General features: G+C 38.6%; 1 long non-coding RNA gene across 1 annotated transcript in view; it reads right to left on the bottom strand.

The window, feature by feature from the left end:
* Positions 1–24,173, bottom strand: part of LOC103138183 (uncharacterized) — a 53,993-nt gene extending 29,820 nt beyond the window's left edge. The window contains exons 1-2 of the long non-coding RNA XR_476247.1: positions 24,104–24,173; positions 23,861–23,976 (exon numbers count right to left, since the gene is read on the bottom strand). This is a non-coding gene — a long non-coding RNA (uncharacterized LOC103138183). The remainder of the gene's footprint in view (positions 1–23,860; positions 23,977–24,103) is intronic.
* Positions 24,174–24,395: the final 222 nt, after the last annotated feature.

The raw sequence follows: 24,395 nt of genomic DNA, 5'->3' as shown, positions 1-24,395 counted from the left end.
TGTTAATTCAACTAAAACAAGTTCTGCAACTTAGAAACACAAAAGAATGGTTTGTGTTTCATGCCTTGAGGGTATAAAGTAATTGTCAACAAATGTTAGAAGACAGCAACATTCAGAGGCAGAAACACGACGAGACTGGAAAATAAAAACAGTCTGTGGCCAGCAGAGCAGTAAAGGTGATGACCTCTGGAGTCAGGCAGCAGCTCCAGCAAATTACAAGAAAATAAAACAGAAAAAACCCAAAAACACAGCAGATACACTGAAAAACATCGTTTGAGTTTAAAGACTGAGTAAAAATCCCCAATGTTACTTAAATGGAAGAACATCTCTATTAATGTATGCATGACATGATTTTTTTTTATAATTACTTTCATACTTTTGGATCCAGTGTTAGCATAATTCATTTGTACGTACATGTAAATGATAGCCCACATATAAACTTGTAGTTTCCTGACAGATTGATGACACGTTAAGCACATGAAGTTGGTTCATGGACACAAAAAGTCAATTAAAATCTCATAAAACCATCAGGATTTATTTGAAAACAGTGAAAGAAAAACCCAGTTCCCCCTGACAGCCAGGTTTCTCTTGGATAATGTGAACATGATCTCTTCTGTCTGTTCTCACTCACTGCCTCTATCATTTTTCTGAGTCTAGGTCAGTGTTTTTCAACCACTGTGCCGCGGCACACTAGTGTACCGTGAGTGATCGTCAGGTCTGCCGTGGAAATTATCCAATTTCACCTCCCGTATTTTCTGGACTATAAGTTGCTACTTTTTTCCTACACTTTGAACATGTGGCTTTTCTGTGGATTTTTCTTCAACCACCAGGGGGCTCTCTAGCAGGAAGTGAATCATTGGAAGTCAAAATAGGAAATCAAAGAAGAACGCGCCAATTTTCATTTAGAACAAGCACATGCTAGCAGCAGGCACGACGGAGAAATGTTTCCAAACTTATATGATGCAGCTTCTAAGTTGAGGAGTATCGATCTGGCAGTACAGGAGGGAAATAAAGCCGCTGCACGGAAACTCGGCGTGAACAAAACCGGATTTGGAGACGGAGAACTGCAGTTATTAGGACGCAGCCCTCTGCTGCCCTCTGCTGGGTCCTTATGGGAAACCGAGAGCAGCAGAGAAACCTGCGGCCTGTAAGTTTCCGGGGGTGTCCAAAAAATTAAAGGTACGGTTTATAATATGGTGCGCTCATAGTCCGGAAAATACGGTAATTGGTCTTAAAAGATTTTTGAAAACGAATGAATTATCTGCAAATGATGCCATCTTTGAGTGTCTTTGCTGTAGTAGTGACTAGCGGCGTAATCATGTAATTTTATTACCACTAGATGGCAGTAGGTACAGAGCATTTTACATTAAAACAAGAGAATTAGTGATGCATGAATGTTACTACATTCATGCATCACATGACAGTGTTGTGGCTGTTCAGGTGTTTTTTGAAGTGGACATGTTAAGTGCAATTTGAAATAAGAAATATGATAAAAATAAATTTTTGTGTTTATTTGATTCCTATTCAAGACACTTTGATAAGAATGACTATATGTAATATAAGCGGCTACAGAGTATCTGTTTACATTTTTGGTTGGCTGTGTGCCTCGTGATTTTTTCAATTAAAACAATGTACCTTGGCTCAAAAAAGGTTGAAAAACACTGGTCTAGGTGAATGCACATGGCTGCTTTCATAATCATTGTTTTCAGTTGAATTGGTAATTACAGTTTGTGAGCCGGTTTAAAAACACTGTCTAGTCTTTTAATATGACTAGCTGCTGTTTATAAATCCAGACTAAGACAATGTGTGGAACTCCTGTTTATAAAACCTGATCTCAGATCAGAAAGGAGATTTCACAAACACCTGTTCTGTTAAAGAGTGTTTTTAAATCAAACTGCTGATATCAATGTGTGCCGTAATCCTCCACAGAATCTCAGAGTCCCTCAGAGGGAGGACCAGGGATTTACTGGGAGAGACGGTTTTAGAAAAACCAGTTGGTTTCTGTTTTTCCAGAGCCAGCTCTCACACGCTCCTGGTTTAGCGCTGCGACCGCGGTGCTGGAAAAAACAAATGTGTTTGCCTGTGTGTCTGAACCGGTGGTTCCAAACTTCTCCTCATTAAAAATTATGAAGCCACCTTTGGCTTGGGGCTCTTTCAATATTGTAAAAGTACACTGCGTCCCGCAGCAGATTTGTGCTTTAACTGAAGCCCGCCTCGCAGGCCTGCAGAGGATTCCTCTGGACCTTTTTGGTTCTGCATTTCAGGCAATTTATTATATCATGTTCTAATCATGATGAACATTTACCATGTTTTTGGCATGGGGAGAACAAAGCAGCTAAAATTAAAGCTTATGGCTTCAGCTTCACCTTCTACTCAAAACATTCAGATTTATTTATTTTCATAACTTTTCAACGTTTCCCCATTTTATCTGAAGTGACTGTGATGATAAGGTTATGATGAGCTACATGTGTTCAACAGTAACTCTAGATAAGTGTGTGTAAGCACCTGTTGTTCCCAGATACATTTATGATTAATTTTGATTTAATATTTGAAACATCCTGAGTGCTGTTTTAAGAGGCTCTCTACTTAAGCTGAACATGGGTCAGTCAGAAAACGTGACTGTTTGTGTCATCTCATATAAAATGCACTTAAGACAAAAAGTCCCACATCAAATCCATTCGGTACGATCAAGGATCGCCAATTCTCCTGCAGCTGCTCGAGCTTTGAGGGAGAAAAGTAGTTCCCAGCATTTTGGAAAGCTGTCAACGCTTCCAAGTGAATTTGGGCTTTTTTTGCCGTTTGAATGAGATCCTCTCTTTGATAGTCTAAGAAGAACGATTACCGGAAAATTTTGTATGAAATTTAAGGGGTGCCAGTGCAGCTACCACTAAAAATCCAGCACACGGTTATTTTCAGAAATGAGGAGCCCACTTTGTAGTTTATGATGTTGATGTAAATTCATAATGTCAGAAATGGAAAAGTGTGTAAAAGTGTGAAAATATGAGCAAAGTTCAGCCAAAAGTTGTTGAGGAAAAAAATGACACATTTAATGAGATATTAAATGTGGATGGAAAGCAGAACGAGCAACCAAATCAAAACAGTAAAGCTCTCAGGTGTCAAACTCAAGGTCCGGGGGCCAAATCTGGCCCGCCGCAGCTTTTTATGTGGCCCTCTAGACTTCAAATTACATCAATAAGTCCCTCCAGTTTTTCACAAATCCACAAAATTCACACAAAATCAACAAATCTCCACATTTTCCTCTGATTTTACTGCAAATTTTCTCAGAATTGGTCCAAAACATTGAGTTTAAGTGACTGCTGCGTCAGCCTTACTGTCAAGTTACAGTCTGCAACCAACACAAGGAGTAATAAAAAATCACATTCAACATCATACATCAGCTCAAATATCGTACAAATTCCTTACAAACATTTCACCTGTAAATCTGTAATTCTGATTGCAATAAAACACCAAATCAGAAAATGCTGGAGCTATTTATTTAGGCTAAAATATTACTTCAAGCTAACGCTACATGTGCTGGACGGACAGGGAGTTAAAATCCTCAGACAGCAGCTGCAGTAAAGTATTTGCTTCTTTATTTCCCACATAAAGAAAAATAACAACAATGCTAACAGTTCTGCACGGTCATGCATTATTATTGTTTGGACAAAGAGGTTATTAATATTAAGTGGATCTGCATAAATGATCAGGTATTTTGTATGGAGTGAAAACATGAAATACCTGATCCTTATAAACAACACACACTGTTCACTCAATTATCTTGCGTCTGTGTTTACTCAGAGTGTAACTGTCATAAACTTTGTCTTTTTCCTCAATGTGAATCGTTTTCTTCATTAAATAAAAGTAGAAAGAGAAGCTAAGCAAAACTGCAAACATTAAAACCTTTGAGTTTTTCCACTTATTTCACATCTAAGCAGCAATTGCAAGAATACATTAAAATAATTTGTGTCCTATAGGAGCAGTCGTCATGGTGCAACGTAAGAAAGCTGAAGTTGCTAAGTAATATAATAACAATGGACCCGGGAGATGCCGAGTCAGCAGGGGAAGCCCACTCTTTTTCTCAGACTGGCATACAGAAACACAGACAGGTATTTAAGACTCAAACAAACATTCACTGAGAGGATAAATATGAGTCATTTCAAAACCATATCTGAGTCCGTCGTGACCGAACCCTCTGGTGACCACACATGGAAATTTGTATGTCTAGAGTTTTATCTCTGCGATACAACAGGGTAATTCCAGATTTATGCTGAAGAAGTAAAATGACTTTTCACCGTCTGCATTTTAAGGTTATTCACCAAAATCCCCTGATTGTCTGGGAAAAGTTTTCAGTGTTTGTGAATTTTGTAAACGCCGTACAATACAAAGTCATTTCCACTCTATTTTATGTTTAGATTTACTTTGTTCTGTGCATTTTCTCCAAAAATAAAACTGGAAATCAAGAGGGAAATGGAAAAATAATGAGATGAATAAATGGTGATGAGGGAGCGTCAATATGTTTGGACTGTGACAATAAAAAGGAAAATAAAAAATTATAGTGGACAGTTAGTATTTGTGGAGGTTAAGGAAAACAAGTTCCTGTTCTAATAGTGCAATAATCAAATATACATTAATGCATCCATGATTTTCTTTATTTCCTCCCCTTGAGTTTCAGCCAATCAGTGACAAGTGAAATAAAAGCTGCTTCTGGATTGGATCCTACATATTTCAGCTTTTTTTTTTAATGCATTTGAGATTATTCTAAAATCTGTGAATAGGTAAATCCTGAACCATCACTAGTGGTCTTTTGTAGTTTACTTAGTGCTTCTCTTCAATCTTCAAACATTGTTATCATATTTGATTTCATAACAGCATCACAGCTGAAGCACGTTATCTTAATCCGGTTGGTTTTTGTGCTTTGGTCCCTGAAATCTGAAATCCTGAGGCGTTCAGGGTAATCTGGTACACCTGGTTTTTCTGCTGACACCTGAAAGCACCTCACCTGAGACCTTTACAGATCACATGTACAACTGCTTTTTTCTTCCCAGCATCTGCATCGACTCTGAACAAGACGCGGCTCTGCTAACTCACCAAGCCGTGTTCATGCTGCAGATGTTTGTCATAAATATTCATAAAGGCGCCTAATGGCAATCATTACTCCAGCTCGGTCTCTTTGCCTTGGCAGGCCCCTCAGTGCATCCCGCTGCCAAAATGTCTCTTGAACTCTGCACTCTGGTGGCTGCAGTGATTGATTGGGACTGTCATCGCGGGAATCCTCCAGTCGCGCTCGTTCACACGGCCGGCCTGACAAACGCAAGATAAACACAAACACGGAGGTACTACACCGGCACGGACAGTCAGCTTACTCACTAAAGTGATCAGCCATCAATCTCACAGTCCCTACACGCTTTCTGAGTCTGGGTTTGCTCTTACGTGCTCACAGCCGCTTGTTTACATCCTTTTCCGGCCTATAATCTTGTGTGTAAAGCTAAAAACAAGCAGGACTGATCTGAGGTCAGGATGGGTGGAAGAGGTTCACCTAAGGATGCCAGAGGAAAAAAACAACAGCAGCAGACGATGGCTGTTTGAAAGACTTTAAGACAATGTGGGATGTTGACTAAGAGCTTAACGGCGGCCCAAGATGGATCATGGCCGGTCTAACTGTAAAAGCAGTAATGCTAGGCTATAAAAGGGTGACGGGTCTGCTCCTTTCTACCTCTTTCCTGCACATTTCTTTGGTTTGTGGCTGAAGGCCTAAGTCTCTCTCTGTGACAACGATCTCTTCTGAGAGCGGGCGCTTCATAACACCAGAGGGATTAAAGCAGCTGTGGGTCGCCTCCAAATGAGACTCGAAAATCCACAGGAGACACGCAGAGGAAGTGGAGGCAAAGACAAGAAAACACTTATTTTGGCAGGCAAATAACACGACTTGATGAATAAACAGAAATATAAATCTTTCAGAAGGAAAGCACAGGCGGAAATCTCTCAGAAACACACATCAAATCGACTCGTTTCATGCTAAATTTATATTCATGCTAAATTTATATTTGCTTTCAGGTCAGATCTCTTTAGAAATACTCCAAGGCTTTTGATAGCCAGGAAGTAAAGCTGAAGTTCTTTCCTGAAAGCAGATCCAGATTTGATCCACCGAGGCGCCTCTCAGAGGGCGCCATGTTGGGTCGCAGTCAGGTGGCCCAAATTTCAGTCTTTCTCTTTTGAATTGAACCGCTTCAAAGTGTCTCCTGGGACGCAGCAGTAGGCAGACGGTTGGACCTTGAAGACAAATGGAAGAAGTGAACATGCAGCAAACTGTTGAAAACACAGAACATCAACCAGAGGACAAGACTTACATCTAGTCTTTGCTGTTACATCTGCTCATGTGGTTGATATTTGATCAAAAGGTTCAAGAGGAAAAGGAGTTTCATTTTCGTCCCTGCTGGATGAACTGGAGGGTAAAAGTGGAACATGCTGGTTTTTCTTCCCCTCTGTTGACGCACAAACAGTTTGTCCCAGAATAATCCACGATGCTCAACGGGACAGAAATCCTGAAGGGTTTTGAGTTGCACCTTGTGGGTTTTTTCTCCTTCCATCGCTCTCTCCGACTTGCAGAACAGAGTAGGGCAGCAGGCTGGGGAAACATTGATTAATCAGCTCCTGGGGGCCACGCGGGGCCCAGCGCTGCACATGAAAGCTTTGGGAAAGTGAACACTGGATCTCTGGTTCCTGACTGAGATATGATGTCTTAATTTGTCTGTGTCAGGATCAAGAAGACAGAAAGTGGAATGTGCCGTGTCTCGCAGTGATTAATCTCAGCTTTGTGTTTCACAACAGAGCTTTAAAGGTGTCCGATATCCTGGTTGGGTCAAAGGTTACAGGCGAATCGCTTGTTGAGAAGGAAGGTGAGCCGCAAGAAAATCTATACTGCTCCAGTTTGTCACCGGTCCAAGGTATTCATTTTATTATTTCAATGAATTTCTTACCAGTAACTTCGACGTTTTAAGGATGTTGATAATTCAGTCTAATTTTTTCTGTACAAGATTATTTATTTCAGTTATTTCATTAAAAATGGGAAATCATTCTTTCAAATTCTCAACTGGGCTTTGGATTAAAATCCTCTCAAGCCTGCTTTTAGTTTTGATGCTTGTGTCTTATTCCGCTGCACTTTTTCCTTCCACTCATCTTTCCGATGATGTGTGAACATCCAGCTTCACCAATGACCTTTTGGGTCAGTGACTCTTAATGCCTATGAAGTCAGCAGCCTTCTTTATGATTATGTCAAATCATACATTTTTTAAGCTAAAGTTATTTAAAAAACTCGATGAATCCAACAATCTAAATGTTCTAGAGAAACTGAATTTTTACGCTTTCATTTGGTATAAGCCATAATAAATAAATGCTAGAAATAAGCAGGATTTTACTTTTTTAAAATTTAATTACTAAATTAAAAATAATTTCTTGATGACACTATTATTTATATCGTACAGAGAAAAAAAATTGCAGGATTCTTTACTGTATTTTCATGTTGGAAAAAAATTCTACTGTAAGAGGGTCAAATATTTGTCTCAAATATCAAGTTACAGCAAATAAATAGTAGAAATGTTTGAAACTTTTCCCTGTAATCCAATCAGAAGTGTAGAAAATTTGATCACACAATCAGCAGCATGCATTATGGGTAATTTCTGGTCCTTTAATTGGTGCGTCTGAGCAGGATGAAAACTAAAAAGATCAGTCTTCTTCTCCAGTCGAAGAAGTCGAATGCAACATTCATTATCATACATTAATTGCTGTTCATAGTCATATTTATGAGATTTAATTTTTTATTTAGTTTTTTACGTTGGGTTCTTTGAAGATGTGGCGCGTTGGTTTTTTAAGCGAATGCCTCGTCAATGTTTTTCATCAAGTACTTTTGAATTAATTTTTTTAGACGTGCATCTTGTTTGTGTTGACATGTAAAAAAACGTTTGCCATAAAGCAGACCTTTGTTTCAGCAACACACAACAGATGGCAGATGCTGATCCACGGATATCCGCATAAGTTCCCTGAAGATGTCGCCTGAGCTTCGGGTTCTCAGGCATTCTGGCATTTATTAAAGAGCTGCATGTGAAAAATCCAAAAGAGGGGAAAACAAACTCCAAAGATGTAATTCCAAACAGTGTACACTCAGGGCTGTCTGTGCGCTTGAGAAATTTACACGTAATTGTTTCAGTATGGCCCAAAGGCATCTGTTTGTTGGAAATAAACACCAGTTTGAGAGGGGAAAAGGTCCTGAAACCCAATATTCTAATTGCTTGAACTTCTTCCATCGGCTCAGTGTTTCTGCTTTAACAAATCAGAACTTTTGTTTTAAAAGCAGGAGTCAATTGGACGAATCAATCAGTCATTGATTTTACTGGCAGAGTCCTGTGGGAGTTTCACAGAACAAAACACGCCAGAAAAACGGCTGTGTAGAAATTAACATTCTGTATTTTCTGCCATCTATTGAGCGACCTCTAAGAGCAAAAATGTTTCCCTCAAACCTGTAATCTTCCAGTGTTGCCTTTAATATGTAAGAGGTTATTATGTTCCAGAAGGAATTATTGCTGCTCTGTTGGCCAGGACCACAAAGCGTTGCTGTGCCAACAATCATTTCTTCTTCTTCTGATCATACCTTACGTCTACAATGGAACATGTAAAATTTATTCTGAACTCGAAAACATAGTTTAATCCACCATTAAATTATATTGTTTTATGTTTTGGCTTTTGCAAACAGTTTCAGTCTAGAATAAACTTTAGTTTAAGGGAGAGGTCAGCATTTTGATAGAGTTTCTGTTAAACATTTAAAAACGTTCTTAGAGATAATTTAGCAGCACTTCACTTTGACAGCATTTAATTAATCACTTCATCTGTTCATTTAGTCATCCGTTCTTCTCATTTTAGTTCTTGATCTAGTCTTCAACTAAAACATGAGATTAAAAACAAATGCTGCATTCTGGGGAACATTTTAAGCAAAATAATTTCTATACATATAATTAATATTTCACCTAGAGTGAAACTCTGCCTTGTTTGATTAAAGGTCATTATAAAATTATTCAAGTTAATTAACCCACTGTATAAAATCCTTAATTATCTTTAACAGTCCAACCAATTTGTTTTTCACATTCTGTCATGTATGGAGCAAAAAAGGTCAAAATTATTGCAAAGAAAAGAAATTGAAACTGAAAAATAAAACCTGAATCTGAACATCAAATTTTTGATTTATGACCTGAAAACAGTGTTCAAAGAGGGAAATAAAAAAAAACGTAGTTGTTTTAATTAGACTTCATATTTTACATCGTTTTTGTTTCACTTTAGATTCCACATCTTCAGATTCATCTCTGTTTCTATCAATTTTCTAATTTTTGACACTTTCAGGTTATTTTTGTCTGAATCTGAAAGGAGGACGCATAAACAAACACAAAACACAATTCAATCTTTTATCATCAAAACAAACACTATTCCGTTGAACTATTCAGTTTCAACTTTTATTTTCTCAGTTTCAAATAGTTTTTTCAAACATACAGTAATTATGACACTTTCCTAACTCTGTACTACAGAAAACTGGTAAAACGTTATAAGCACTCCACTTAGCCACCAACATAATTTTTGCTCTTCATGAGCCAATTCTTTTATTAACCCATCAAATCAATCCAGCTACATCTGTAATGCTCTTTTCATTCAAACGACAATGTCAGCCCAAAGAGTTTAGTTTGGCCAAAAACACACAAATTGCTAAATAAATAAAGTCATTGTCACTTTTATCACCTTATTTTCCTCCAGGTCTCTCATTATTTATGTATATTTGACATACTTTTATTGCATACTCTAACAGAAATCAGTGTTATTTTATTGGTTGTTCTCTCTGACAGATTTCTTTCCTGTAAGGAGTATTTGCCACTGACTTAATTCCTTAAAACTTGCCAAGCCGTTCTGGAGTTCCCTGAGTTCTCAGCCTGACACGGTCACACACATCCACTCAGGACGTGACGCAACCTCGCCAGCCTTCATTACGAGGCCAAGGTTGCCAGCTCTGCATGGTATTTTCATTTAATGTCAGTGGCTTGATATTAAAAGGGGCAGAGTTAGGACCCTCCAAAGCAACGTTCACACTTCTAAGCCATTAGCCCCAAGAGGTGCATCAGTCTGCTCTTTAAGGGCCGTCTGCATCTGGTTTTAGTTAAAAAAGCGTCATAAACGTGAAGTGAAAATATGCCAAAGTCATGACAGACAGATGGTGCAGTAATGATTTTTAGAGTTTGGGCCAGCCGGGATAGGAGGAAGTGAGCAGGGCCTGCTCAGACTCATGCATCGCTGCGCTTACTGTCGCGAACACAGCTTCTTCCAACGCACAGGCCTGAAATGTTCATTTTAACCTTCAAAAGGATAAATTGTTTCAAGTTTTTCCACTTTCTGAGAGCAGGGAGGGGCAATGGGGTAAATTAGGTCCAAATTGCAGCATATTCAGCCAATATTATTTACATGGCTGTCATTCTGACTTGCTGTGGAGCCACTCAAAGCCCCTTTTTATTTCCATTTCTGCTGACAGCTTCAGGCTCATCCCTGAACTGGTATAATTTGCTGCTCTGCCTCACGGTGCTCGGTCTCGAGCCGAGACATGCTCCCCGCCTGCTGCTGCTGCTGGATTCCCACAAACACACACAACCCAAACATGACTGCAAGGCATCGGTTTCTTTCTATCACTTTCCCACAGCTCCTCCCTCCCTGCCTCCGCTACGTTTTTAGCTAACACGCTTTGAAACCTTCTGTAGATTTCTGTGTAGGAGTTGACCAGGGTGAAAGCGGCGGGGCTGGGAGCCAGAAAGTTCAAACACATTGTAAAAAGACACCATTTATAACAAGATATATGGCAAACATGTTGTGATCAAGCCCTTCCACCGACACCGAGCTGAAACAAGTGATTAGAGTTCAGAGTCATCGCTTCACTCCTCGTTCCTTCAGTGCAAACCTTTAAGGCAGTGACCTTTCACCTCTCCTACTTCCACAGAAAAGTTTTCCTAGTGGTTTTAATTGTTGCTTTCCTCACAAAAGACACTTGGATAAATAATAATCAAACATCAAGGACGGTAGAATACAAAAGTGAGACACAGACGTAATCTGAGGTCTGGGTTTGGGCTCACAGACGTTTCTGTCACAAACCAAAACATTCCACATGAGCGTGGAGATGAAGAGGAAGCCCAGGGGTGAAGCCTGCTGCGACCGTCTCCTGCTCTCTGAGCCCTGCAGGCATGCGAGGTGCCGCAGTCCTTCCTGCCTCCAACAACACGGTGTCTGCAGCGCCGCGGGAGCCGACTGACGCTGACTGACAGCTGGTGTGCTTCTGCTTCTGATGAGCTTTCTTCTCTTTTTTCCACCTTCTTCCCATCTGCCGGCTCCCATTTGTGTCTTTCAGGGCATATTCACATTTTATTACGACACCTTTTCTTTTTTAAAGGTCTAGTCACCCATCAGTAACTCGTAAAGTTATGACCAGGGACAGGTAAAGTGAGAAACACCAATTATATTCATATTAAAAAAATGAAGACGCCATATTAAATATTAATTGCTCATTGAAGATTTATCACATATTGTCTGGTCTTATTTTTATCTCTGGGATTTAACTTGATTTTATTGGATGAAGCAACAAAAATGTTGCCCATTTTCACAAAAGTAATTGTAAAATTTAGTTTGTTTGGTAAAAAACTCAATCAAACGTTTGACCAACTACGTTCTGCCATGGCTTTAAGGAGGGTTTACCCCAATCCTCAAGTTTAATCCTCAAGTTTAAAGAGTTTATTTCATTTATAAACCAAAACCCCACAATAACTCAAAAGGATAAAGATGCAAACTTTGTATTCAGCTCCACTGGTGGTTTTCTAAATCCTAATCTTGAGAATAACTTTCTGTCGAGAACTGAAGATGAATAAATACAATTTTAATTGGTAACAGGTGAGTTGTAAAAATAAAGCAGCATATGCCTGGGATATATGCAGTGGATAAAACGTGTTGAAATATTTTATCCTTTAATTCTTGCAGAGCACAAAACAATAACTTAAGAGGTCAGTGGAGACTTTTGTACAGTGATCCCTCGTTTTTCACGGGGGTTGCGTTCCCAAAATAACCCGCGATAAGTGAAATCCACGAAGTAGTTACCATTATTATTTTACAACTATTACACAGCATAATTAAATACTCTAAATTGAAACCAAAGACCAAAACCTGTTTTCAGGTCAGCAGATGTGCGTGTGCATCAATTACGTCATTAAAGCGTCTCCTCCAAGCTGCTTTGCGAGAATCACAGCTGTATCTACGGCAGAGCCTCCGGCCACAGTTTTGTTCAACAGGCATTCAAAGGTTAAGTTTCTGATTACGTATATTTTGGCCAATCAGGACGCAGAACACGATGCACCGTGAAGAAAACTGCACACAAAAAAATCCGCGAAGCAGCAAGACCACGAAAGGTGAACCTCGACATAGTGAGGGATCCCTGTATACACAAAGGCCAGAGCAAGACAGCAGCTCTGACCTGCATCAAAGCTGGTCGACGCTTTGATGCAGGTCACAGCTGCTTTCATGTAAGATAATGGGTCCATTAGGATTCATCATGACAGTGAAGGGGTTTAAAATAGTAACCAACTGGAAGCTTAATCCACAACCTGGAACATCTATACCAGAATCGATAAATGTTTACCGTCTCTATCAGTGCTCACCTCCAGCTGTTTCCAGGTATGTTTCTGGAAACAAAATGAAGTGAATTCACGTTTTTGGAAATGCAATATCTGTTTTGATTCGTCCTGCGTAGGAAAATGATCTGCAAACTAATAAGCAAATAAAGACTCTGGTTAATTTTATTGAACTTCTTTAACTTTCTGAAAATGCCACTATAGGTTAAGTTGGTGAGTTATTACTGCGATTCATGTTATGTTTAAAAATAAATCATGCTTTCTTGGTCAGAAGTTGTTGTGGATCACCTTAAAGGAGTTATTTGTATTTTTAATTTTACAAAACCAAAGTCTTTGTAACGGTGTGTTTCATGAAAACCAGCGTGTGGTATTCCACCTTTGACAAAATGGTTCAGTGCTCAGGATCCATCATGGAAACCCAGACATTCCTCTTTCCAGCCAAACTATCCAACAGATTCTGGGAACTACACGGCGTTTGCAGGCCAGAAGGGATACATAGTCTCTCTAGTGAGTTGTGGGTCACCTCCTAGTGTGATTTTCCCAGAAAGTCTCAAAAAAGAAGGCGAGAGTGTGTATGTGTGGGTATTTCAAGTCCCCTCTGTCAGAGCTCCACCACTTATTTCTAAGGCAGCGCTGGGCCACTGTACATTTTTCAAGTTTGTATCTGAATTGCAAATGAAGACTTTCTTGTCACATAAACAAGACATCAAGATACTTGAACTCTTCTTCTGGGAGCAGAGACGTACCCCAAGTTTATCTGTAGATCACACATACAACGTCTAAAAGTGACTCTTTACCGTTTCTGTGATCTTTTGCTAACAGGTTATGGTATAATATCCCTTTGACATGGTATAAGAGACTTCCCCATCTCCTGAATCCAACAGGGAAATCAGTAACCGGCAGCTATAGCTCACCCCTCGAATGTTAGCTTTGCCTCCCAAGATCCCTACCTGTCACTGTGAAGGGACAGACTCTGAATATGGCTCCAGCTTTCTATTTAAATCCATAACCTATGTGAAGGATAAAAGTTAATGACCTCTGCATCTCATTTTCTGGGGTCCTGTCCGTGCCCCCTCTTCCTTCAAGATCACCCTGCAGCTCAATGGGACAGAACAGACGAGAGGAGCCACCGTGCCGTGGAATATATAATGACGTCTTCTGTTAGAGCCCCGAATGGTTATAGGCCATAAAAACACAGGAGCTCATCTTAGAAATCCATGGTCGAAAAGGAGATGTGGACAAAAGGAGGATAGCCGTCATGCAGCTCTTTGTTATGTATAAATATCTTCCCTAAAACTCCAGTTTAAAGTATTTCCCATCTGTTTCAGTTGTTTATAGCCGCCTTGTCTTTGCTGTACAGTGTGAATCTTAATGTTAACTCTCCCTGCTCTTGCAGCTAATGCGGCCTGGCCTCAGGGTATTATCTTAAAGTATCAAGGGTTGTAAATCAGAGGTCTAGGGGCACTCTAAGGAGGCTGAAATTAAATCAGCGTTTCCTCCCATCAGCACGAAAACTGAAACCTAACCCCGAGATGCTGGGAAACACACACACACCGACCCGAGCTCACACATCCAAAGCCGTTAGCTCCAGGTACTTTAACCCTGACGGTAGAGCGGGGTGGGAGCCAGCGCTTTCAGTCATACACCCAAATTTTCGCCCTGCTCCCACTTTTTTTTTCCTGCTCTGACATATAGCTTTGGCCAAGCTCCCAAACCTAAATGGCTGAAGTCATATATATATGCTGCTCAGTATGGGGAGCTTAGCTGAGTGGTAGACCAATTTGTGAGAATAAAAAAGGAGCCATATGGCTATACGATTTCAGTCCAACGCATGGAGGTGAAGCAGATTAAAACCCAAAGGATTTATGACTAATAAAGTTTGAATATTAACTGTAACCGACAGCATTGTAGTTTTTAGGTGGGCCAGACCTTGTATCCTGGGATTACCAAACCAGTTGAAGGTTTTTATTGATAGAGTTTCAGGAAGGCGGATGAAAAACTGCATATCAAGGAATGAAGGACAGGCTTAGTGTTAGCTCCACACACACTCCAATGCTCATTAACATTAACCTCAGCACTTCAACAATGTCAAGTACCATTAGGAGGCTGATGCAATGCAACAGAGAGCTGGTTACAAATCTGAGTGTGTCCCCGTCACACAGAGCCTGGCACTTTGTCTAGTCTGCATGGATTTAAATAGTGACTTTAAAAATGTACTTTGCAACAAATCACTGCAGTTTTTGCTTTGTTTTTTACACTTGCTTGACACAAAAAACTGTTTCAGATCATCAAACTAAATTGAGGAATAAAGTACTCAAACCAACCAGTGGCTTGAGTTGGAGCAATGCCGTCTCTGTTTTAAACCAGACATAACGACATGCCCTCTGCATCATCAGACCGCAACATATTTTTTAAAATGTTCTTTTTGTTCTAGAATCATAAACACTGACCATGAGGAAAATAAAGCTTCAGATGTTGATTTCGCTTCATTTCTTACCCCTGGAAAAGTGACTGAGTAATTTTTGTAGGCCAGCCACTGCTGGGAAGATTCACTCTTGTTCCACGTCTTCTTCATCTGTGGTTAATGGAAACTTTGGCTTTCCAAATAGACAGATATCAGTGACTTTTTCCCTCATCCGTTATTGAATATTAGCTTGGGGAATTATGCGTTTTTGAGGTTTCTTAGCTTACTCTATGCAGGTTCTACGTAAGTAAATTTCTGATTGTACAGATCTGGCAGAATTCAGATCGAGATGTGTAAAAAATATGGTTTATCATGTATAATTCATGATTTTAGCTAACAGGGTTGTAAGGGACTGCAATTAAAGTTTCACATGGAGTTTGGATGGTTATCAATTTCATAGACAAGGTTATATTGTGTCCGTTAAACAAAAACTCAAAAAAGAAGAAATTTAAAAGGGAGGAAACATGTCAAGGTGCATCCTGTACCCCAGTCAATGGGCGCTGGACATAGGCATCAACTCTTCCATGATACTGCAAGGATAAGGGGAATCGTTAATGGACACATGGATTAATGGATGTACCTGAATCCTGCTGTTGGTAAACCTTGGGTTTGCCCAATGCTATCAAGGTCACCTTAACAGTTGCTCTTATTTCAAGTTTGTTCCTGCCAAACTTCAGCTCTTCATAGAAACTGTATTCCCTGATGGCACTTTAACCATTTTAAAATGGATCAAAGACAAGAACTGTGCTAAAATAATCACAAACCTGGTGAGAGACACATACTGTGAGCTAGTCTGAGCTAGCATAAAATTCATGAACGCTTTTGTGGGAATTTAATGGGATTAAATACAACCTCTGATGATCCAAACATGTATTTTATACATGAAAGACTATTTGAAGAAACTGGGGTTCATGTTGGAGAACAGCTTACCTTTATAAAATTATTCTGGTATCAGGATGGACAGAGGACTTTAGAACATGTCAGCAAATGTTTATCTACAATCAAATTTCTCCATGTGGTTCTCAAGCAGAAAAAGGCAGAAGGCCCCCTGGTGGTTTGGAGTGGATTTCTGCCTCTTGTTTGGAAATGGAGCAAGAGATGCATGGATAGATTGGATGGAAAAAGACGAGAGTATTGTTCTATTCTGAAATATCATGCAGATCGTCCCTGGGTACAAGTGGCTCTTCAGAGTGAACAACGTCTGCCAGGTAGAGATCACCTTTCAGAAGAAAACCCCTGAGATCCAGAACCAACATGTAATGCAGGGAGTACTGGTCATTTATTGTTATTTAATCTGAACAAATAAATTGCTTTGTTTTTGGCACAACTTTTAGCATTTTATTATGGTTCACCAAAAGGACTTTCATTTATCTTCTGCATCCTGCTTAAGTTGGAAATTTAGGAATTTCTAAATGATAAAGACTTATTTAGTTATAAACCTGATCTCTAAAGCAGAAGTAATTATAAAAGCTAAATTCCTGAGAGGTTTTCAAGATAAACACAGAAAAATAACCGTTCAAAACATAGGATTTCTTTCAAAACATAAGATTTTATTTAGTTCTGCTCTTACAACAGCAAAAATACCTGGAATTAATTTTCTTTCCCCACCAAAACCCTGCTGGGAAATCATATGTGTTTGCAAAATTTGGTATAAATAACCACAAATCAGAAGTGACAGTTAGCACACAAATAATAATCAATTGTTTATTTCTTTCTTGGGAACTGCAAACTGCAGGGTAGATCAATAAACACGAACCAGACAGTCTCTTAATGTGCTTGGATTTAAGTCAGGTTTCCTATACAGCCCTCTCCCCTGAGAAAACATGAGACCCTTTCTCCACGGTGCGGAGATCAAAGCAACATTAGGTGCAAAGCTGCAGCTGACTGATTTCCTTGATTGCAGATTTAGAAAATGAGCAATGTGTGTTAATGCGTCAACCAAAGAATTTATTTACATCTAATCAAATCAAAGAACCTGAATGATTGGAGGTTGAAGCTATCAGTGAGTAATCCAGGCTTAGATTTGGATAAATGTAGCACCTTTTATCTAAATATAAGTTATTTTATGTCATGTTAGGTAACGTCATGATACCTAAAAATCCTTTAATTCTTTAGTGCATCTGTTGTCCAGACTAATCATCAAATAGCGCTCATGTAGTCGCAATCTTTCTCAAAATAAAATTATATTCTCCATGAGAAAAATCTACTTATCCCAAGAAAGACAAATAAAATGTAAAACTGTGACACATGTTTTTTTCTGATGATCTCAATTTGTAACTCATGCATTTATATATATTTTAGCTCAACCACATGATCCTTTGCCTAAAGCTATGCATTAGTGAGTAACAAAGCTTGTTCACCACGAACAACAAATTCCCAAAGTTTTGCTCCCCAAAGTTTACTTGCTCAGCCGCAGAAGATAACAAGCCGTGCACATCACTTGTTTTCTCTTGTCTGCACATCTGGCTGCACTTTGAGGGCCATTACAACGGCCCCACACGTAAAAGAAACACATGCTGGAAACTTCTCTGGCACCGTCCAAAAAAGTCCCAAACTATTGTGTTTCTGTTGGGTTGGGGGGATTTTTGCATAACAATTATTAGATATGCTTCTTCAATGTCATAAAAATAATGTGAACCAGGACTTCCAATAATTTTCTACAGAATATTGAGTAAGTAAAAGCCAAGCCAGACTCTTTCTACCACACACACACACACACACACACACACAAGAAAAAAAAAGAAAGAAAAAAAAAATCGGTGTAAGCTGATGGTTTGAATTTTCTGGTGATGGTTTATGCAGAATTATGAATGTATGTCATTTACCTTCCTTTCTTTCTTGGTTCATAATTTTTACAAAAACCAACTTGTGCCAAACTCTCACCCAGTCACAGTAGACGGTCACTGAGCCTAGTTATGACTCTACTAGAGATTTATTCCTGTTAAAAGAGTTGTTTCTCTCTACTATCACCCTGTGCTTAATCAAGACACCAAACTCCACTGAAGTATTTTTGTGTAGTTTCCCAAACTATCTCAAGTGTTTGCTTCATGGTGCCCCAAATTCTCTAAGCTCTTCACTTGTTTAAGGGCAGACAGAGGAAACTTATTACATCCAAGTGGATGTAGATTTTGTTATAGCAAACATAACTGAAGTCCTTTCTTCAACACAATGCCTGGATTATAGCACACAAGGTCCAGACACATCAATCCATCTCCTGTTCCAAACAACAACATAATAAAGCTGATCTGCATCAGGCAGACTCACTCCCCATCCAAAGAAAGCAGTCCACCTTTCTGTGGAGCACATGAAGGAACCACTTCATGTTCCAAAAGCAACCACTTTGCTGTTCCCAAACCCAAAGATCCTCTTCTAAAGTAAGGATTGAGACCCTGCCCATGAAAACAAAACACAGGATCAACAATAGGGAGCAACCAAGTTCAGGTTGTCTGTAGAACAACCTGAACTTGGACTTCGTGCCAAGAATGCAGACGTATCTCTTACTTTGGTCATCCAAGTGGAGTGGATTGCCCAAAGCTACATTTCCTGAACCTCATACTCCCTGCAATGCCTTAAGAACATTCCTCAATGGACATCTTAATCCATCTCTGATCCACAAACACACATGGAGTAACTAAACTCTGATACTCTACACAGGATTTCTGTTAAATGCTTCAAAGCTGTAGTCACTGAAGCATTAGCCCATAAAATGTCAGGTAAGTTAAATGATTTTCTGATTGTATTTTCCCTTTAAACGACTTTCAGTGGAGCAGCGATGATTCATTCATTACTGCGAGGGGTAAACCATGAAAAACTGGAACCTTTCCTATGACCACCAATGCTCAATTGTGGCTCTTTCATCCCCAACATCCAATTATAAAACACACAGCTCCAGACATCTGAAGCCTCCAGAGCAGACATGGTGTGAACAGAAATGTGCAATATGATTCCCTCTGTTCCTTCTCAGGTCATACTGACATCTTTAGCAAATTTGTCATCATGTTGTGCCAAGAGTTTGAGAACAGAGACAATGAGCAGTTATCTCTGTCATGTCGCCGCTCCGTATTTTGAGAGTCCCTCGCCTCAATTGTGCAGATGTGCAACACAAAGGAAACGCAGCTCTCAGAAGAGGTCGACAACAAAGCAGATTCAACACAAACAGGCTTTCTTTGTGATTGTTCAATGGACAAAACCTGAAGTAAACTCCATTATATAAGAATTTCTTTGTATCCATCTCTTTCATGTTGGTCTCTTATTGCACAACATGCTCCTCTGACCCACCAACCGTCTGCACATCTGCATCACTGCAGCCATCAAACTTCTCTGGTATCTTCATATAGCTATTAAATCATGAACAAATTAATGAAATCATTATTATTTTGGCAAATATCTAAATCAATCATCAAATTAAGGGGTAAGATTTAACAGGAAGTAGTGGTAAACAATGTTTTTGTTCTTGGTTATGTATGCACATGTTTTCTCTGTCCTACTGACTGCTTTTTAAAACCTGTTTGAAATAAAATCTAAATTAATCATTAATTATTCATGGAAGTTAGAAAACATTGAAACAATGAATTGCTTTTATCATGGCATGTCCACGACTTCCTTTCTGTTGAAGCTTCTCTTAAAATAACTGCTCAAGTGCCCGAGTACAAGATTTAAAAAAGTTAAATATAAATAAAATCAAACGTTTCTGATGTTCTTTAGGCAGAAAATGAAGGCAGTCAAATAAAAACAATAAAATCAGGGGAAAAATAAAAAATTTTCACAACTAATGTTTAATAAAATTTAGCTTTTTTTCACCAACAAATTTGCTTATAATTTAGTGCACCGCACTACTAAATGCATGTATTCAAATTTAGATGTTGTCTAATAAATCATAAATCATAAAAAGTGAGTGTCAGCATCATGTGTCTCAGGTGTTCCCGCTCAAATGCAGCAAATAAATACTTCTGTTGTAGCTGCTGGTCTTTATTCACCTTCAAAAGGGTTGAAAATCCACATTAAACATGATGTATTACAAAATAAGGGCAAACTTAATGTCTGTGTGAAGCAAAAATATTTAAAAAATAGTGTTTCAGTAATGTTGATTTGGTGATTGGAAAAAATCAATGATAAAGCCAGTTATTTTTTAAGATCCAGATCGCCCTTTCATAGATTTTGTTAAATATATGAACGGTTCCTTCTGACAGGCCAACAGAAACTTTACTCGATTACTTTTTTTCTGTAATCCTTTTAGCAGATTTGTCTGCAAACTTTGCTGGAACACAGTGAAGAGCTGACATTACACAGTTCTCCAGGACTCAAAATAACTTGTGAAGAACCCTGCTGGGAAACAGGAAATGTCTTTTATGTTGGCTGCTTTCATTAAATAAATAATTCATATTACAAACCATCATCTGATAATTTAAGCTGCTTTTGTTCCTGTAAATACTTTCATGTCAACAAATACATTTTAAATTCCCATCTGTGTGACGTTGGATGTGCTGGGATTACTTTTGTTTCATGGATGGATCATCCGTGTTGTTCTGCTTCCATTATAACGACACTGTCAGCATCAAAGCAGCACTAATTATACCATGAACTATTCAGGACTTCACTTCTGCAGCCGCTTGTTGGAACGTGTAGGACGGTTCTGCCTTAAGGTTTTTATTGTTTGTTCCATTTCTCATTTTCTGCTAATAAATACTGAATTTTTGCTTGGAATTTCAGACATGTTGTCAGTAGTTCATAGAATAAAAGAACAATGTTCATTTCACTCAAACACATAAATATGAACAGTAAAATCAGAGAAATTGATCATTTTAAGCCATTTAAACTCAGTGGCTAAAAATACAAACCGTTTCCATCGACTATAAGACTAATGTTCTCTGAGTAATGTAAGCTTTTGCTGACATCAATATCAGTATGGGCAAATACTAAAAGCTGCGGTATTTACATCGTATTGGAAGTGAAAAAGTTACTCCCTTAAACTTTTAACAATCTGAGGAATTTTAAGTTATAAAATGTTTCTGGGTCTCAACCATCAGTTTCAGCTCTAGTCCAAAAGTGAAATTTAAATTTGAGTTATAAACTGCATGACAGTATGATCCTGTCCTCATTAATAAATGGTGACAATGATGAAAACATGTGCTTCTGCTTAAGCTGGCAGTGTGGCAGTGAACGGATGAGAGTCATGGGACGCACTAGACAAGTCACTAGTCTATTATAAGACAGGTAATTGAACTGAGGAGTTTCTTTTGGCGAGGCGACAGTGCTAACATTGGTGCTGCTGCTTTCAGCCACAGGCATCAGATCTGAGCTTCTACAAAAAATTCTCAGCCAACCAGGAAAGCCAGAAGATACAGTGAACTCAGGTTCAACCCGGACCCCCTGCTGCCACCACAATATTAAAACATAATGACATTACTACGCAGGTTTTTCACTTACTCAAAACACTTGGGACGCTCTCACGCTCTTTCAAGATGGAGAGCCCACACCGCTCTTTACAGCCCCCTGCAGACCTCATCATGACGCTGTAGAGACCACCCATCCTGGCTGATGCTTTTAACATCGAAGTGTGGGCTGCATGCTGGGTAGCGACTCTGCTACTACATGAACAATTTGTCCAAAATGGTAAGAAGTAAATAATTACCTGATTGACGTCTTGGGCATTTTGCTGTATTCATATTTTAGGATGAGAAATGTGATTTTTGATCTTGTGCTTTAGCTTTGATTTGCTAAATGTTCTGTGAAACCTGCCTGTAAAATACCATGGCCTGTAAAAGCAGTAAAGACTAACACTTTTTCATGGCTTTAGTCTTAACTTCAAATTTCTATTGAACATGATGGAAAGTCCAATGTTGAATCAATACTTCACATATTTTCTGCTGCTTTTAAACTCCATATGGAAGTCTTCTGTCGTTTTCTTACACTTGGCAAGAAAAGCAGTCCGTCTCTCTTTCCATGGGAATTTCTGCAGCAGCTTCTCACTTACAGGCTGACAACTTTTATGACAGACTTCCTGCCGTTTTTAGATCGAGGTTCTCATCACCTGTCGATCACCTCCAGACTGCACTGATTATCCCATGACACAACTGTAGACATGTTCAGCACAGGAGACAGGAAGGGGAGAATGTGACCGTGGGGTAAATTTGGTAAAACACGTAGCCTCTTAACAGCAGTTAATGTTGTTTCTAATAAATTGAAGTGATTAAAACTAGCGGTGCTACATTTTGGTCGAGGTGACTATAAACCCTTGACCCAAATTTTCCATTTTCATCCACCACCAGATGGTTTGTACCAGAAACTACCACAACCCAAGCAAGTCTACAGGAAAATGAAACTTGCAAGAGCTCATCTCATGTGCAATGCATAACATATCATACAGTTACGTGTTCTGAAATGAAAGCCACACCAGTTCCTTTTCTCACTCTATTACTTGTAGTCTTTCACAAGATCAAAATGGTCACAGGATTCAGATTTAAACCCTGCAATATTTATGCATGTGGAGCCCCGCTTGGCTGAGCCCACCTGAGCCACTGAATCTGGGCTGCCACTCAAAAGGACTTGAGTTTTTTTATCTTGGCCTACATGCATTTGTAGTTTATTCTTTATTTCTTCCTCCTGGCAGTTGTGAAACGAAGTCCTGTCAATTGCTTGGCTTGTGTTTGAACTTCTACATACAGAAAAAAAATATGTATTTATGCATATCCATGTGGCTGTAAACATCTCCAGACTTGGGTGTTTTATAATGAGAACAACAAAGCTGCAGTATCTCTATTTTATTGGTAAATAAGAAAAATGAAATGGTTCTGAGGTGAGATTGTCCTTTGTAGGGCAGGGTATAAATCTTTTCAGAGAACAGATGGAAGAAACCCTCGAGATAATATACACTTGTGTGAATAGTAAGGGACCTATATATTTTGTCAAGGTTTGGACCAAGAAACACTGCCAGGTGCAAAAACTTATCATAAAAAATAAAAGTTCATAATGTCCAAACAACAGTCTGTAAAGAAACAGACCAAATCAAACATATTTAGGGAAGTAAAGGACTAAAGACTGAGTTTGATGCTAGCTGCTAGCTCCCATTTTTATTGCTACTCAATGTAAAACAACTTACATTTAAACATCTAATAAACATTAAAAGACGATTCTACATGTTGAAAACATAACCTGGTGGAAATATTGTGTTAGTAATTGAGAAGTTATAATTTATGGCTAGTTCCTTCTGGTTAAAATAAGGTTATGTTTGGATTTCTAGCAAACATCAAAAGACACCAGAGAAATTCTCACATTTAAATGAAATAATCCATTTCTGTGGATAATTTAATCAGACTTTAATCAATCCAGACTGAAAACATCTATTTTCCCTGGCCTTCAACACCAATTAAAGAGAAATGGTGAAGGAGGGAAGAAAATCGCTGCAGCTAAAATTAACTTATTTTTTTCTTCATATTATGAGCGTTTGGTGTCTTTGTCCATTTTATAATTGTCTTCTTATTTATTTATTTTTTTACTTACTTTTATTTTCTATTGTATCATTTATCTACCTAGGATATTGAAGCAATTTAGTAAAACAAATAAAAATAAACACAAACCACCGGCTGACTTGTGATTAATAATCAAAATGCATAACAATATGTAGGTATATTGTGAAAATAAAATATATAAAACTCCAAAAATGAACAAGAAAGCTCAATAAAAATAACAGATGTGAACAACATACCTGTATAGGATGGAAGTTAACATTTCAGAGAATATTCAGCCGACATCAGTCCGCCTTAGCAAAGAAACGACATGAGGAGCAATCGGCTAGCCCACTCGACAAACACATTCATTCTTCTGCCAAAATATATATAAAAACTAAAATGAACATCATAAAAACACGCTAGTTAAAAGATAGTAAAACATTTTGTCATATACAGCAACATTTAAACAAGATACCGACAGAAACTCGTGAAAAACTCACCTTCCACCATAGCATCCAGGAACGGGCTGGTGAAGGAGGAAGTGACGTCATGGGCTACGACCGCAACAATAAAACTAAGCTAAACTTTCCCAAAATTATTACATAAATTTTACACAAAGATAAAAATGAGAGATGATGAAATAAATTTTAAAAGTTAAAATACATAAATAAAATTAACATATGAGGGATTTTTGGTGGAATGCATTAGATTTTGTTTTCTCCATGCTACATGTGTAGTCTTTTCCATTGTATATTCATGGACACTAGATATGTTTGACAAAAGATGTTGAAT

The sequence above is a fragment of the Poecilia formosa genome, unplaced genomic scaffold (genome assembly GCF_000485575.1).
Source record: "Poecilia formosa unplaced genomic scaffold, Poecilia_formosa-5.1.2 Scaffold47, whole genome shotgun sequence".
Lineage (NCBI taxonomy): Eukaryota > Metazoa > Chordata > Actinopteri > Cyprinodontiformes > Poeciliidae > Poecilia > Poecilia formosa.
Note: the sequence above shows the minus strand (reverse complement) of the source record. Positions and strands in the feature narration are given on the sequence as shown.